Source organism: Calidris pugnax, unplaced genomic scaffold (assembly GCF_001431845.1).
Source record: "Calidris pugnax isolate Ruff unplaced genomic scaffold, ASM143184v1 scaffold469, whole genome shotgun sequence".
Classification (NCBI taxonomy): domain Eukaryota; kingdom Metazoa; phylum Chordata; class Aves; order Charadriiformes; family Scolopacidae; genus Calidris; species Calidris pugnax.
This window is the reverse complement of record NW_015091303.1, coordinates 523,365-523,975: the sequence shown is the minus strand read 5'-3', so window position 1 is coordinate 523,975 and position 611 is coordinate 523,365.

Here is a 611-nt window from a genome sequence, read left to right as displayed (position 1 = left end):
GGACCCAAATCCCTGGGGTTTTCCAGCAGGAACTGCTTCTCCTGGGGGGGGGGCTTCAGAGGGACGGAGCCGGCACCGGGGGAGATGAAGCCCAGAGGGATCAGCCCAGGCTGGATTTAGAGCCGTGATGTGGATTTAAGTGAAACAAAACAAAACAAAACAAAAAAACCAACAACCCCCAACCCCAAGCATCTGTCTTCAACTGTGACACGTTGTAAAGAATCTTTTTCGATGTTAAAAAGCAATAAAGTATGGTTTTATATTAAAAAAAGAAGTGGGAAAGATTGTCCTGAAGTTTAGACAGAGGAAGAAAAAACAAAACCCAACCCACCTTCCACCTGGAAAGAGCAGGATTTTACCAGTTTGGCCCCGTTTCCAGGGGTCAGGTAGGAAAAGGACAGGAGGTGGATGGGCTTTTGGGGGGGGTCAGATGGACCTGGGGGGGCACTGTATCCCCCCACCCCCCTCACATTTTTCACCTTCCTAAAGTCTTCTTCCTAATAAAGGCTTTTTGTTTGTTTGTTTTTTTATAAATTGGAATTGCCAAAAGGCAAAAAAATAAAACTCCACCCTTTTTTTTTGAGGTTCCAGCCTCCACCCTCCCCATCCCT